The sequence below is a fragment of the Macaca mulatta genome, chromosome 11, assembly GCF_049350105.2.
Source record: "Macaca mulatta isolate MMU2019108-1 chromosome 11, T2T-MMU8v2.0, whole genome shotgun sequence".
NCBI lineage: Eukaryota > Metazoa > Chordata > Mammalia > Primates > Cercopithecidae > Macaca > Macaca mulatta.
This window is the reverse complement of record NC_133416.1, coordinates 12,355,651-12,372,634: the sequence shown is the minus strand read 5'-3', so window position 1 is coordinate 12,372,634 and position 16,984 is coordinate 12,355,651.

The window sequence follows — 16,984 nt, the reverse complement described above, 5'->3', positions numbered from 1 at the left end:
ATTGCTTGAACCTGGGAGGCAGAGCTTGCAGTGAGCTGAGATCGCACCACTGCACTCCAGTCTAGGCAAAAAGTGCAAAACTCCGTCTCAAAAATAAATAAATAAATAAAAGATGTTGGGAGAGAATGTGATAACTCTCTTCCAATATTCGATGTGCTTAGAAAAATATGTACTTTTCAGGAACCCCAAGTGGAAATGGGCATCAAATTTATATAACATTTATAGTCACCTTAGTGTAATGGGAAGAACTTTCTGATAACTAGAGCTATCAAAACATAATGGGCTGTCTTGTAAGTTTTTCACTGATGGCTTTCCCCCTGAATTCCAGAGTTATGTATCACTTGATCTTGGCCAAAAGGCTTAGAAGCAATCAGAGTCATGTATATATATAGCCTGTCTTATTTGTACCTAGGTGGTCAAAAAGCCTCTCACGTTAATCATAGCCAAAGGAGAAGTTCTGTTTATTTTTCAAACTCCCAAATCTTTTACTTTTCTAGTCTTTTACATCTCAGTAAATGTTATCACTATTCACTGAATTCCAAAAACTAGGATTATTTAGGATTTTTCTCTTTCCCACTCCTTCCACATCCAATCCATCAACAAACACTGTTATCTTGGCTGGGTGTGGTGGCTCATGCCTGTAATGCTAGCACTTTGGGAGGCCGATGCGGGTGGATCACCTGAGGTCAGGAATTTGAGACCAGCCTGGCCAACATGGTGAAAACCCGTCTCTACTAAAAAAAAAAAAAAAAAAAAAAAAAAAAAAAAAAAAAAAATTAGCCGGGCGTGGTGGTGGGCATCTGTAATCCCAGCTACTTGGGAGGCTAAGGCAGGAGAATCGTTTGAACCCAGGAGGCGGAGACTGCAGTGAGCTGAGACTGTGGCACTACACTCCAGCTTGGGCAACAGAGCAAGACTCCGTCTCAAAAAAAAAAAAAAAAAAGTGTAGAATAAATCAATGGTGTTGTCATACAGTAAAATACTCTGTAGCCATTAAAAAGAATGAAATATCACAATATATATTGACTTGAAAACGTCGAGCTGGGCGTGGTGGTGACTCATGCCTGTAATCCCAGCACTTTGGAAGGCTGAGGCAGGCGGATCACTTGAAGTCAGGAGTTCAAGAACAGCCCGGGCAACAAAGTAAAATCTTATCTTGTGTGTGGTGCAACCAGAGCTACTAGGGAGGCTACTAGGGAAGGCCTGCTTGAGCCTTTGAATTTGAGGTTGCAATAAGCCATGACTGCACCACTGTACTCCACCCTATGCAACGGAGAAAGATCCTACCTCAAAACAAAAACAAAAAAACCTTTTGAGTATGTGTATATATTAGCACACATACACATATTATGTACACACATTGTAGATGAATATAGACACATACTGTCTACATAGGTGCATGTATGGTTTTACAAAAATGGCATCATATAAACACATATATCATTTCAGTAGTTTGATATTTTCTCACCCAACAATATATTATGGAAATTATTTACATCAGTACATTCAGATACGCTGCACAATGGTATGTAATGTGGTAGGGAACCCCATAATTTATTGTCTGTTTAGGTTGCTTTGCTATTAGAAATAAAGCTACAATAAACATACTTGTGCATTTATCCTTGTGAATTCCTTTTATTTATTTATTTATTTATTTATTTAGAGATGGAGTCTCACTCTCTAACCTAGGATAGAGTACAGTGGCACAATCTCGACTCACTGTAACCTCCACCTCCCAGGTTCAAGTGATTCTCCTGCCTCAGCCTCATGAGTAGCTGGGATTACACGTGTGTGTCACCATGCTTAGCTAATTTTTATACTTTTAGTAGAGGCAGGGTCTCACTATGTTGCCCATGTTAGTCTCAAACTTTCAGGTTCAAGCGATCCTCCCATGTCAGCCTCCCAAAACACTGGCATTACAGGTGTGAGCCACTGTGCCTAGCCTCCATTTCTTTGTGAATTTCTGAGGGTATTTTGTAGAAAAAACTTGTAGATATGGAATTGCTAGTTCAAAGTTACATGTATTTTAAATGTCAAAAAGAATTGCTAAATTACCCTCTCTTGAATAACTAATTTTTATTCCTTCTATTATAATTATATAAAGAGTATCTTTTTTTTTGTTGGAGCCCTGCCGAAACTGATATTCATCTCTGTTTAATTTGTGCAAGCTCAGCTGGGCGCGGTGGCTCATGCCTGTAATCCCAGCACTTTGGGAGGCCAAGGCGGGTGGATCACGAGGTCAGGAGATCGAGACCATCTTGGCTAACATGGTGAAACCCCATCTCTATTAAAAATACAAAAAATTAGCCGGGCGTGGTGGCAGGTGCCTTTAGTCCCAGCTACTCAGGAGGCTGAGGCAGGAGAATGGCGTGAACCCAGCACGCGGAGCTGGCAGTGAGCCACTACACTCCTGCCTGGGCGACAGAGCAAGACTCCATCTTAAAAAAAAAAAAAATTGTGCAGGCTCATAGGTGAAACAGAATATCATTTCTGTGTTGATTATTAGCAAGTATATTCACACATAATCATGTTTTTGCTGTGGTTGATAAGATTTGTGTGGTTTGCTTCCTCATACAAGATACCCAGCATTACTTCAAAAAAGGCAGTGGCAAAAAGTATGTTTAGAATGATCTAATTTTTTTTTTTTTTTGAGACAGGGTCTTGCTGTGTTATGCAAGCTGGAATGCAGTGGCACGATCTCAGCTCACTGCAGCCTCGACTTCCAGAGCTCAAGTGATTCCCCCACCTCAGCCTCCCCAGTAGCTAGGACTACAGGTGCTCACCATCATGCCTGGTCTTGAAGTGTGTATTTTTTGTAGAGACAGGGTTTTGCTTTATTGCCCAGACTGGTCTCAAACTCTTAAGATCAAGCGATTTACCCGCCTCTGCTTTCCAAAGTGCTGGGATTACAGGCATGAGCCACTGTGCCCAGCCTTAATTCATTTTCTTTTTTCGAGACAGAGTCTCGCTCTATCATGCAGGCTGGAGTGCAATGGCAGGATCTCAGCTCACTGCAACCTCCACCTCCCAGTTCAAGCAATTCTAGTGCCTCAGCCTCTCAAGTAGGTGGGTCTACAGATGAACACCACCACGCTCGGCTAATTTTTGTATTTTTTGTAGAGATGGGGTTTTGCCGTGTTGGTCAGGCAGCTCTCAAACTCCTGACGTCAGGTGATCTGCCCACCTTGACCTCCCAAAGTGCTGGGATTACAGGCGTGAGCCATCACACCTGGTCCCTTAATTCTTGTAAATAAATGAATTGTACAGAAACACATACACTCACTGGGTGCGGTGGCTCACGCCTATAATCCCAACACTTTTGAAGGCCGATGCGGGTGGATCACCTGAGGTCAAGAGTTCGAAACCAGCCTGACCAACATGGAGAAACCTCGTCTCTACTAAAAATATTAAAAAATTAGCTGGGCATGTTGGCACATGCCTGTAATCGCAGCTACTCAGGAGGATGAGGCAGGAGAATCGCTTGAACCCAGGAGGCGGAGGTTGTGGTGAGCCGAGATCACGCCATTGCACTCCAGCCTGGGCAATAGGAGCGAAACTCTGAAAACAAACAAACAAACAAATAAAAAACAGAAACACATACGCACATATACGCACATGTACATGTGCTGCACAGGAAAAAAATGGAGCATTATACCAAACTATTAATAGTGGTTAACGCTAATGAGTGATATTATAGGAACCTTTCACTTATCTGATTTTTCTTTGAAATAATAAAAATTTAAAAATAAGCATGCTTTGTTTTATAGCAAAAAATAACACTCAGTAGAAAATACATTTAAACACAGACGGGATTATATCATTGTAGTGCTCAAAACTGTTCAATGGCTTGCTGCCAATAGAATAAAATTCATATTCATTAAAGTAGCACTCAGGGCTTGACACAATTTATCTTAATTTCCGTTTACTTACTCCTATCTAATCTAGTTACACCAGACTACCTCTGTATTCTTTTTTTTGTGATTTTCTCTGCTTGAAATATGTTATTTACCCTTTCTGTCTGTTGACACACCCTTCAAGGTCCAGCTTAAATGTTCCTCTGCTCTCGTTCTTTCCAAGCCTGAGAAACAACCATGCTTTCCTGAGTGTTTACCGTCCATTCGAGAGGAAGCACGGGAAACGTATAAGACTCATAACTTCCTGTGGGGACACTGCATATGACTGTGCAGCTTGCATCTGACTGCGTGCACGTTGGGGTTTATGGAAATGGTGCCGCCCAGGGTCAGGCGCTGCACAATGACTGGTCTTGAAGCGGGGACGTGGGGAGAGACACATAATTCAGGCAAGAGATAGCACAGGTGTGAAAGTGTCTAGGCAGACTTCCTCTTTAAGTAGTAGTCACTCTAACAAAGTACGACGGAGAGAGACAAGACTAAATAGTGTGATAGGTTGAGGGTACAGTGTGAGCATGGGCTTGAAGGAGAGTATGGTGTATTTGTGATTTCAGCCTGACTGCAGTGGGGTGTGCCAAGGGGTGAGAAGAGGCCAGAAGGAGAGCAGTATAATATCACAAATATCCAAGCATGCCAGGTATGACAGGTCAAGGAGTTTGGACTTTTTTTTTTTTTTTTCTTTTTTTTAAGACAGAGTCTTGCTCTGTCTGGAATGCAGTGGCACAATCTCAGCTCACTGTAACCTCCGCCTCCCAGGTTCAAGCGTTTCTCCTGTCTCAGCCTCCCAAGCGGCTAGGATTACAGGCGCCTGCCACCATGCCCGGCTAATTTTTGTATTTTTAGTAGAGACAGGATTTCACCCTGTTGGCCAGGCTGGTCTCGAACTCCTGACCTCAGGTGATCTGACTGCCTCGGCCTCCAAAAGTGTTGTGATTACAGGCCTGAGCCACCGCACCCAGCCTGGACTTTCTTCTGAGTACCCCAGAGAGCTGGTAGGTTACACACAGTAATAACATGATTGAATTTAGATTTTAAAGAGATTACAGACTACACTGTAGAAACTAGTAAGGAGGCTATTATACAAAGAGATAACGAGTACTGAAACTGAAGTACTGGCAGTGGCTCAGAGGCTCAGGTATCAAAAGTACATCTAATGCAAACTTCAGCTTTCCAGTAGACTTCCTTGAGAGGCAGATCTCATGATTTCTTGTTTGATTTCATTTTTTCTCAACACAGATGGGAAAAATAAGACATAGATACAGTTATGACAAAAAAAAAAAAGAGAAGAAATAGATGACAAAGCAAGAAAATTAACACAGAATATGACCTTGGAGTTTTCATTCAATAAACGTTTAATGATCAACTACCATATACTGGGCCCTCCTGGCACTGTTCTCTGTATACTCATAGAGAGATATCACATTGTTTTTTTTTGAGATTTTGCCCAAGTTGGAGTGCAATGGCGTGATCTTGGCTCACCGCAACCTCCGCCTCCCGAGTTAAAGCGATTCTCCTGCCTCAACCTCCTGAGTAGCTGGGATTACAGGCATGCACCACCACCCCGGCTAATTTTGTATTTTTAATAGAGACGGGGTTTCTCCATGTTGGTCAGGCTGGTCTTGAACTCCCGACCTCAGGTGATCCACCTGCCTCAGCCTCCTAAAGTGCTGGGATTACAGGTGCAAGCCACCGCGCCCGGCCGAGAGACACCACATTCTTTTTTTTTTTTTTTTTTTGAGATGGAGTCTGGCTCTGTCACCCAGGCTGGAATGCAGTGACCGGATCTCAGCTCACTGCAAGCTCCGCCTCCTGGGTTTATGCCATTCTCCTGCTTCAGCCTCTGGAGTAGCTGGGACTACAGGCGCCCGCCGCCTCGCCCGGCTAGTTTTTTGTATTTTTTTAGTAGAGATGGGGTTTCACCGTGTTAGCCAGGATGGTCTCGATCTCCTGACCTCGTGATCCACCCGTCTCGGCCTCCCAAAGTGCTGGGATTACAGGCTTGAGAAACCGCGCCCGGCGAGATACCACATTCTTATGTCTTAAAGCCATTGTTGCATTTCTAGATACATGCTATCTGCTCGTAGAGAAGAGACTTTCTGAAGCCTGGTTGCCCTCGTCATAGGAGCAAGTCTTCTAAAAAATATTTCAGCTAGTCTAAGTTTCTTTCTTCACAACAGAGGCAAGGGTATGCATTCACTACAAGATCAAGTGCTGACAACTTGGCATTTGCTCCTTCTTCTTTAGCATTTTTGACCTTGAATCCTACTGGTCTTGGAATAACTATGAATAACTTTATGTCCATCCTCTGCAAGAAGCCTGTCTCACCTTTCCCTCTCTCTGCCATGTTGGAATGAACTATTGTTCCTCAGGCCTTTCACAGTTTTCACCAGGGGGATTTCCCCAAGTTGGGGGCATGTTTATATTCATCTCTAATTGATCCATATCACTCTCCCTCTCCTGTTTGACTTTTATTGCAGCCACTTTGGAGCCATAGATAAGATTTAAAGCCTAAGAAAAACAGAAGAGGTGTCTGGGAGGGAGCATAGGCAAGACAAGGGGAAAACTGAAGCAAGTTGACAACCCCCAGGCAGTAGGTACAAGAATCCCTGTCTACAAAGTCCTCTAGTGCCTGGAGACACCAGTTCATGCTTAAGTTTCAGAGTTAGGTTCTGGGAACAGACACTAGTGATCTGCAAGCTTCTTTCTAGTTCTATACCTAGTTCTAAAATTATACAATTCTCATTGTAAGATATCACCAACATGTCTGTTCACAAGGTTCATTTGTAAAGAGACCTAAGCAATTATTTTTTTTTTGTAAACAATTCTTAATTAAAATTAGGATTGAGGATTTGAGACTCATAGATACATTTGGGAATAGTAGAAGTTAAACTTCTGCTATTTATCCCATAGTTCCTTCAGTAGATTTCTGTAAAAGCTATTGGGGCTGGGGGCAGTGGCTCACGCCTGTAATCCTAGCACTTTGGGAGGCCAAGGCAGGCAGATCAGGAGGTCAAGAGATTGAGACCATCCTGGCCAACATTGTGAAACCCTGTCTCTACTTAAAAAAATGCAAAAATTAGCTGGGTGTGGTGGCACGTGCCTGTAGTCCCAGCTACTCGGGAGGGTGAGGCAGGAGAATGCCTTGAATCCGGGAGGCGGAGGCTGCACTGAGCCAAGATCGGGCCACTGAACCCAGCCTGGGCAACAGAGCAAAACTCTGTCTCAAAAACAGCAACAAGAAAACTATCCAAAACATTGGTTCCTTTTGGTTTCTCTGACAATCTGAACATCAGTAGCAAGACAAAATAATATTAGCTAGAAAATTAAAGTTGTGCGATGTGTTTTGAAGGAAAGTAATTTCTTCTTAATATGATGGATAAAAGAAATACGTAGGGTTGCCAGATTTAGCACAAACAAGCAAACAAACAGGATGTCCAGTTAAATTTGAATTTCAGATCAAAGATTAATACTTTTTAAAGCATAAACATGTCCCATATAATGTTTGAGACATATCTATACTAAAAAGCAAACAGACAAAACACTATTTTATCCAACAATCTTTTTTTTTTTTTTTTTTTTTTTTTTGAGACGGAGTCTCACACTGTTGCCCAGGCTGGAGTGCAGTGGCCTGATCTCGGCTCACTGCAAGCTCCGCCTCCCGGGTTCCCGCCATTCTCCTGCCTCAGCCTCCCGAGTAGCTGGGACTACAGGCGCCCGCCACCGCGCCCGGCTAATTTTTGTATTTTTAGTAGAGACGGGGTTTCACTGTGGTCTCGATCTCCTGACCTTGTGATCCGCCCGCCTCGGCCTCCCAAAGTGCTGGGATTACAGGCTTGAGCCACCGCGCCCGGCCTTTATCCAACAATCTTAAACAGAGGTTGCTAAAGTTCTGTTCCACCCAATAGGCTGTTAGGAGGATTAAGTTAGATAAAGTGCAGCCAGGCGCGGTGGCTCACGCCTGTAATCCCAGCACTTTGGGAGGCCGAGGCGGGCGGATCACGGGGTCAGGAGATCGAGACCATCCTGGCTAACAGGGTGAAACCCCGTCTCTACTAAAAATACAAAAATTAGCCAGGCTTGGTGGCGGACACCTGTAGTCCCAGCTACTCTGGAGGCTGATGCAGGAGAATGGCGGGAACCGGGGAGGCGGAGCTTGCAGTGAGCCAAGATTGCACCACTGCACACCTACCTCGGCAACTGAGCGAGATTCCGTCTAAAAAAAAAAAAAAAAAGAAAGAAAAGAAAAACTATCTCTAACCCATCTTAAACTTTTTTTTTTTTTTTTTTTTTTTTTTTTTTTTTTTGAGACCGAGTCTCACGCTGTTGCCCAGGCTGGAGTGCAGTGGCGCGATCTCGGCTCACTGCAAGCTCCGCCTCCCGGGTTCCCGCCATTCTCCTGCCTCAGCCTCCTTAGTAGCTGGGACTACAGGCGCCCGCCACCACGCCCGGCTAATTTTTTTGTATTTTTAGTAGAGACGGGGTTTCACTGTGGTCTCGATCTCCTGACCTTGTGATCCGCCCGCCTCGGCCTCCCAAAGTGCTGGGATTACAGGCTTGAGCCACCGCGCCCGGCCCATCTTAAACTTTTACTAGGGTGCAAGAGGAACAATTTAAGAGTGCATAACTGCTGAGGAAGAGCACTGTGACAGCATCGATGGAAATTTTTAAATGGAGCAGCACCTTATACTCTGGAACTTTGCTTAGGGTTTGCTTACCAATTGATGCTTCTAAAATTTTAGCAGTCATTAAGGGTCACTTCAAAGTCTTGTTAATACAGATTTCCTGATCTCATTCTGCTGAGATTCTGACTCAGCAGGTCTGGGATGCAGCTGAGAATTTGCATGTCTAACAGCCTCCCGGAAGATGCTGATGTCGTTCATCTGTAGATAACCACCACACTTGAAGTAGTACTGGATAAAGTTTATTGTTTTAGAATGGTGCAGTGGCCCACGCCTGTAATTCCAGCACTTTGGGAGGCTGAAGTGGGCGGATCACCTGAGGTCAGGGGTTCCAGACCAGCCTGGCCAACATGTCAAAACCCCATCTATACTAAAAATACCAAAAGTAGCCCGGCGTGGTGGCACCTACTCGGGAGGCTGAGACAGGAGAATCCCTTGAATCCAGGAGGCGGAGGGTGCGGTGAACTGAGACTGCGCCGTTGCACTCCTGCCTGGGCAACAAGAGAGAAACTCTGTCTCAAAAATAAATAAATAAATAAGTAAAAACTATTAAGAAGATAATTGATATAAGGACATATATTAACATTTTTATTGGAAATGAAAAAGGAAGTCAGGCTTTTTGCTTCCAAAGCCAAAAGATTTGGCTCACGGGTTTGCCCACAAACAGTAGCTTTGTCATTTAGTTTATATTTCCATAAACTGAATGATCTATGTCTGTATTCCAAGGTTTTTCTTTTTTTTTTTTTAAGTTAAAATCTACAAAGTTTTTGTGTATGGTTTGTACAGTTTTGGGGACAAGTGAAGGGCTGAAACTTAGTTGTGCAGTTTTGTGGGATATGTAGAGGCTAAAATACAGCCTGCAATCCACTGGCCAGGCTCTCCTCCTCATCTAGAGGAAGGAGCACATTTTTCTTTACACATGGGTACCATTCCTAGAAAACCTGCTTTTTCCCAGAAGGGCACCTTTGCCTAATTTGCATAAAGGCACTGGAAAAACTAGCAATGGCCCTGAAAGCATGTATACCAAATACTAGACAGTAGAAATTAATCCCTGGAAGCTACCTCAACATAAAACATTTTCTTAGATTTCACTTAAAAACATGTAGAGGGAATTGCTTGAACCCGGAAGGCAGAGGTTGCAGTGAGCCGCGATTGCGCCAGTGCACTCTAGCTTGGGAGACAGAGTGAGATTTCATCCAAAAACAAAAAACAAAAAAAAAAAACCACTGTAGAGGAAATACATAGTTTAGTTTTCTTCTTTTTTTTTTTTTTTTTTTTTTTTTGGCTTTTTTTTTTTTTTAATTATTATGTGAGTAAACAAACCAAAAGAAGAAGAAGAAGAAGACCATTGCTCCAAACTCTTTTCAATGTTGGTCTGGTGCCTATTCCTCACCTTGCACTGCCAATCTGCACATCTCCCCTCTCTCTTTGGTTGTTCCTTTTGGCTGCTTCTTTCTTTAAACAACTACGGTTTATGAAAATAGTTGACAAGTGAGTGCAGTGGTGAGCAGCCTAAAATCCTGACTCAGTACTGATGGAAGCAATCTGTTTAACAACCTCAGAAAGACTGTGTGAGTCATTTGTGGATTCTCATCTGGAAATGATCCTAAATCCTAGAATCTTCACCACAAGGCGTTTTTCTTGCAGTGATTCTTGGAGTCTTTTTTTTTTTTTTTGAGACGGAGTCTCACTCTGTTGCCCGGGCTGGAGTGCAGTGGCAGGATCTCAGCTCACTGCAAGCTCCGCTTCCCGGGTTCACGCCATTCTCCTGCCTCAGCCTCCCGAGTAGCTGGGACTACAGGCGCCCGCCACCTCGCCTGGCTAGTTTTTGGATTTTTTAGTAGAGACGGGGTTTCACCGTTTTAGCCAGGATGGTCTCGATCTCCTGACCTCGTGATCCGCCTGTCTCGGCCTCCCAAAGTGCTGGGATTACAGGCTTGAGCCACCACGCCCGGCCAGATTCTTGGAGTCTTGACATTCAAACTGGTCCTTCAAGCTGGGATTCTTTCCCTTTGTGCCTCTGATCAAGTCAGCACACACCTTCTCCAAGGATTTCACGCTGTGGCTGGTTGGGGTAATCCTCATTCAGTGAATTGTCACCTCTGGATCCAAGAGTGTATTTCCGGAGTTTTGTAAAGCCTAGGGCAGTGTGGCTATCCTGACCAACTAGTTCCTCAAGGAATGGCCAGGAGGACATGGCTCTCCCTCCAAGAGCCCTCTACTACCTTCTAGACCTCATTATACTCTCACCCTGAGGCAATTTCCTTTCCTTTTATCTTCTCCCTGATCTTCTCCCTAAATGTTCCCACATTTATCCTCTCCTCCAAGCGCTTTGTTTCTTCAGGCCTAACTAAATACACAGTCCACAAGCGACCTCAGCTGTACCTATGCTAATTCTCACTTCCAGTTTTTCTCCAGGGGCAGTACTGGGAGGGATGGCGCAAAGATATGCACTGCCACCTGGTGGCCAACTGCTAACCCGCTCTGGTAATACCAAGGATGCTATTAGCACCATAGCAACGGGCTCTGGAGGAGGATTTGCAGAAGCACCAGGCGTGGGCGGAGCAGTGTCAGCTCCTTCTTTGGTAATAGCATTCTCTCTGCCTGGAATTATCTTTCCAAATCTATTTCTCACAAAATTCTTTTCATCTTTCAAAGTCCATATAAATGCCACTTTTACCATGATCCCCTTCCTGATCCTTCAAGTTAGTGGATCTCACTTCTCTGAAAGTACTAAAGGGTAGGTTCAGCATTTCACTTGTGACTCAGCATTCAGAGTAATGTTGCTCTTTGCCTACTTCAAACTGTTGCTCATCCCCTAAAAACTCAGCTCCTTTTAAGTGCATGCCATCAGGATATTGTAATAATCTGCTGATCTCCTGGGTCACTTTCCCCACATTCCCTGAAAATTTAGAAGCCTGATTCATTCTCTGGGTTTACACCACTCCTACTGTCATCAGTCTGGGCTATTCCATGATGCATGGAGACAATTAATCGAATAGGCTGGCCCTCAGTTTCTTGTCCACTCATTTCCAATCATCTTGTTTTCCAGTCCACCTCAGTCACTTATTCCCATGGTTAATACTCCAGCCCTGGTTATTTATAATAAATGGGCTTGGCTGGGCGTGGTGGCTCATGCCTGTAATCCCAGCACCTTGGGAGGCTGAGGCGGGTGGATCACGAGGTTAGGAGTTCAAGACCAGCCTGGCCAGGATGGTGAATGGTGAAACTCCGTCTCCACTAAAAATACAAAAATTAGCTGGATGTGGTGGCGGGCGCCTGTAATCCAAGCTACTTGGGAGGCTGAGGCAGAGAATTGCTTGAATCCGGGAGGCGGAGGTTGCAGTGAGCCAAGATCACACCAGTGCACTCCAGCCTGGGCAACAGAGCAAGAGTCCATCTCAAAAAAAAAAAAAAAAGGGCTGCTTGCATAACCTGTATTATTTTGCATCTCATCCTGACCATCACTTCCTCTGTAACCATGTATTGATAGAAGCAGAATCTCTAAACTATTAACCTTATCAATTTTTCACTGCCCATCACTCTTCCGTTTTTGCTTTCCACGTCACCCAACTTAAATTCCTTGATTCACCACACTAAACACTTCTTTGCATAAATGAGCAACTCCTGGGCACTCCTTTCCCCCATCACATTCTCTGGTAAGAACTCAACTTTTGGCCAGGTGCAGTGGCTCACACATGAAGTCCCAGCACTTTGGGAGGCCAAGGCAGGCAGATCGCTTGAGGCCAGGAGATCGAGACCATCCTGGTCAACATGGTAAAACCTCGCCTCTACTAAAAAAAGAAAAGAAATGGCATGAAAATTGCTTGAACCCAGGAGGCAGAGCTTGCAGTGAGTAGAGATCATGCCACTGGACTCCAGCTTGGGTGACAGAGACTCTATCTCAAGGTGTGCTACACTTGAAAAGAACTGTTTGAGTTCTCTAATTTATATAAACAGTCATCTGGAGAACAGGCATGGAAACGATATTAAGGGTATGGGATAATGGTGGAAGCAACATAGAGTTGGATCAGGCTGAATTTATTGATTTGGGCCCACCAAGTAGGGACTCTGCTTTTAATGTTGCAGCTCGGAAACTTACAAAACCTTCTAATAGTTTATTTGCTTGGTTAGCTGAAATATAGATTAAAAGATGGCCCACTGTGAGGAGTTGGAAATGCCTCATCTCCCTTGGTTTCATGTAGAGGAAGGGATCCAAAGGCTTAGGGAGATTGGGATGGTGGAGTGGGTTAGTCACTTTAGACCTACTCATCCCAGCTGGGAAGGTCCAGAAGATATACCCTCGACCAATGCCTTGTGAAATAGATTTGTGAGGCCAGTACCTGCATCTTTGAGGAGGCCTGTAATTGCTCTTCTCTGTATGTCAGATCTTTTTTTTTTTTTTTTTTTTTTTTTTGAGACAGAGTCTCACTCTGTCACCCAGGCTAAGAGTGCAGTGGTGCAATCTCAGCTCACTGCAACCTCAGCCTCCCGGGTTCAAGTGATTCTCCTGCTTCACCCACCTGAGTAGCTGGGATTACAGGTACCCCCTACTATGCCCAGCTAATTTTTTTTTTTTTTTTTTTTTGTATTTTCAGTAGATACAGGGTTTCACCATGTTGGCCAAGTTGGTCTCGAACTCCTGACCCCATGGTTCACCCACCTCAGCCTCCCAAAGTGCTGGGATTACAGGCGTGAGCCCCCACGCCTGTAATCTAACAGTGGGAACTGCAGTCACTCAACTACACAAATTAAATACAATGGGAATAATTGGATGCCAAGGTAGCAGGAGCCAAGTGGTGGCACTCGACCATCAAAGGCAAGGTAGTGTAGCTACCATAATGGACAGCAGAGGCAAAGTGGCAATCAGAATAGTCTGACTCTTGTAGAGTTCTAGCATTGGCTAATTAATCACGGTGTTCCTGTAAGTGAAATTGATAGGAAGCCTACTGCATTCTTACTTAATTTATACAAGCAGAAAACTTCTAGATTGAGTGGACAAAAGATAAATTTGAATTACAAAATCAGAGAATCACGGCCACTCAGTTGATTTCCAGATCTGAGCCAATTTACAGACCCAGAGCCCCTTGAATGAAGGAGAGATCAGGTCCCCTTGAGGAAGGACCCCACTACATTACCGATCATTTATGTAGTGAATCTTTCTCCCATCCCTCCCCAAGGAGACCTCTGTCCTTTTTTTTTTTTTTTCTGAGATGGAGTCTCACTCTGTTGCCCAGGCTAGAGTGCAGTGGTGCGATCTCAGCTCACTGCAACCACCACCTCCCGAGTTCAAGCGATTCTCCTGCCTCAGCCTCCTGAGTAGCTGGGATTACAGGCATGTGCCACCATGCCCCATTAATTTTTTGTATTTTTAGTAGAGATGCGATTTCACCATGTTGGTCAGGCTGGTCTTGAACTCATGACCTTGTGATCCACCTGCCTTGACCTCCCAAAGTGTTGGGATTACAAGTGTGAGCCACTGCGCCTCGCCAACCTCCATCCTTTTACCAGGGTAATTGTGCACTGGGGAAAGAGAAATGAACAGACATTTTGAAGACTACTGGACACTGGCTGCGAGCTGATGTTGATTCCAGGGGACCCAAAACATCACTGTGGTCCTCCAGTTAAACTCAGGGCTTATGGAGATCAGGTAATTAATGGAGTTTTAGCTCAGGTCTGACTTACAGTGAGTCCAGTGGGTCTCCAGACTCATCCTGTGGTCATCTCCTCAGTGCCAAAATGCATAATTGGCATAGACATACTTAGCAGCTGGCAGAACCCTCACAGTGGCTCCCTGACTGGTAGGGTGAGGGCCTATTATGGTGGGAAGGGCCAAACGGAAGCCAATAGAGCTGACTCTACCTAGATAAATAGTAAATCAAAAACAATATCACATCCCTGGAGGGATTGCAGAGATTAGTGCTACCATGAAGGACTTGAAAGACGCAGAGGTGGTGATTCTTAGCACATCCTCATTCAACTCTCCCATTTGGCCTGTGCAGAAGACAGATGGATCTTGGAGAATGACAGTGGATTATCATATGTTTAACCAAGTGGTGACTCCAATTGCAGCTGCTGTACCAGATGTGATTTCATTGCTTGAGTAAATTAACTCATCTCCTGGTACCTGGTGTGCAGCCATTGACTTGACAAATGCCTTTTCCTCCATTCCTGTTCATAAGGCCCACCAGAAGCAAGTTGCCTTCACCTGGCAAGGCCATTAATACACTTTTACTGTCCTACCTCAAAGGTAGGACAACTCTCCGGCTTTGTGTCATAATCTTATTCGGAGACAGCTTGATCACTTTTTGCTTCCACCAGATATCACACTGGGACATTACATTGATGACATTATGCCAATTGAATCCAGTGAACAAGAAGTAGCAAACACTCTGGACTTATTGGTAAGACATTTGTGTGCCAGAGGATGGGAAATAAATTCGACTAAAATTCAGGGACCTTCTACCTCAGTAAAATTTCCAGGGGTCCAGTGGTGTGGGGTCTATTGAGATTTTTTTTTTTTTTTTTGAGATGGAGTTTCACTCTTGTTGACCAGGCTGGAGTGCAATGGTGTAATCTCAGCTCACTGCAACCTCCACCTCCTGGGATCAAGCGATTCTCCTGCCTCTGCCTCCTGAGTAGCTGGGATTACAGGATGTGCCACCACACTCGGCTAATTTTGTATTTTTAGTAGAGATGGGGTTTCTCCATGTTGGTCAGGCTGGTTTCAAACTTCTGACCTCAGGTGTTCCACCCGCCTCAGCCTCCCAAAGTGCTGTGATTACAGGAGTGAGCCACCGCACCTGGCCCCTTATGCCCGGCTAACTTTTTTATTTTTTAGTAAAAACGGGGTTTTGCCACAGTTGGCCAGGCTGGTCTCGAACTCCTGACCTCGTGATCTGCCCGCCTCGGCCTCCCAAAGTGCTAGGATTACAGGGGTAAGCCACGGTGCCCAGCCTAATTTTTGTATTATTAGTAGAGTCAGGGTTTCACCATGTTGACCAGGCTGGTCTCGAACTCCTGACATCAAGTGATCCGTCTGCCTTGACCTCCAAAAGTGCTGGGGATTACAGGCATGAGTCACTGCGCCTGGCCGAGATACTCCCTCTAAGGTAAAGGATAAGTTGCTGCATTTGGCTGCTCCTATGACCAAGAAAGAGGTACAATGCCTACTGGGCCTATTTGGATTTTGGAGGCAACACATCCCTCATTTGGGTGTGTTAGTTTGGTTCATTTATCGAGTGACCCAAAAGGCTGCCAGTTTTGAGTGGGGTCCAGAACAGAAGGCTCTGCAACAGGTCCAGGCTGCTTCTGCCACTTGGGCCATATGACCCAGAAGATCCAATGATGCTTCAGGTGTCAGTGGCAGAGGGATGCTGTTTGGAGCCTTTGGCAGACTCCCATAGGTGAATCACAGCAGAGACCTTTAGGATTTTAGAGCAAGGGGCCCTGTCATCTTCTGCAGATAACTACTCTCCTTTTGAGAGACAGCTCCTGGTCTATTACTGAGCTTTGGCGGAAACTGAACGTTTGACTATGGGACAAGTCACCATGCAACCTGAACTGCCTATCATGAACTGGGTGCTTTCTGACCAGTCTAGCCATAAAGTGGGTCATGCACAGCGGCATTCCATCATCAAATGGAAGTGGTATATATGTGATTGGGCTTCAGCAGGTCCTGAAGGCACAAGTAAGTTACATGAGGAAGTGGCTCAGATGCCCATGGTCTCCACTCCTTCCATCCTGCCTTCTCTCCCCGAGCCTGCACCAATGGCTTCTTGAGGAGTTCCCTATGATCAGTCGACAAAGGAAGAGGAGACTAGGGCCTGGTTTACAGACGGTTCTACACGATATGCAGGCACCACCTGAAAGTGGACAGCTGCAGCACTACAGCCCCTTTCTAGGACATCCTTGAAATACAGCGGACATCTTCCCAATGGGCAGAACTTCGAGCAGTGCGCCTGGCTGTGTATTTTGCATGGAAGGAGAAATGGTCAGATATGCGATTATGTACTGACTCATGGGCTGTAGCCAATGGGATGGCTGGATAGTCAGGGACTTGGAAGCAGCATGATTGGAAAATTGGTGACAAAGACATTTGAGGAAGACATGCAGATGGACCTCTCTAAGTGGTCAAAAACTGTGAAGATATTTGTATCCCATGTGAGTACTCACCAATGTGTTAACTCAGTGGATAGGATGACTCAGTGGATAGGATGACTCAGTGGATAGGATGACTCAGTGGATAGGATGACTTGTTCTGTGGACACCACTCAGCTTCTTTCCTCAGCCACTCATGTCATTACCCAATGGGCCGATGAACAAAATGGCCACGGTGGCAGGGATGGAGATTATGCAACATGGACTTCCACTCACCAAGGATGACCTGGCTAC